Source organism: Penaeus monodon, chromosome 31 (assembly GCF_015228065.2).
Source record: "Penaeus monodon isolate SGIC_2016 chromosome 31, NSTDA_Pmon_1, whole genome shotgun sequence".
Classification (NCBI taxonomy): domain Eukaryota; kingdom Metazoa; phylum Arthropoda; class Malacostraca; order Decapoda; family Penaeidae; genus Penaeus; species Penaeus monodon.
The window spans coordinates 24,901,976-24,902,272 of record NC_051416.1 but is presented as its reverse complement, the minus strand read 5'-3'; positions in this window follow the sequence as shown (position 1 = coordinate 24,902,272).

The following is a 297-nucleotide window of genomic DNA, read 5'->3' as shown; positions in this document are numbered from 1 at the left end:
CATAGTTTCCTTTACATATATACCTCCTATCACTTGCTCTGTCAACCAGAAAAGCATACATTCATTAAATTTAATTTCACTATATCAACCCGAAATAAATATACACATAGTTTCTTTCACATACATACCTCCTATCACTCATTATGTCAACCAGAAATAGAATTCGTTAAATTTACACATACATACTATCACCCTCTACAGCGAACGCGCCACGCCATCGATCTGGAAGCAAAGATTGACTCCAACCACTTTGTCATCAAAGGCACAGGGCAACCTCACCATGCTTTGGCACGCTAA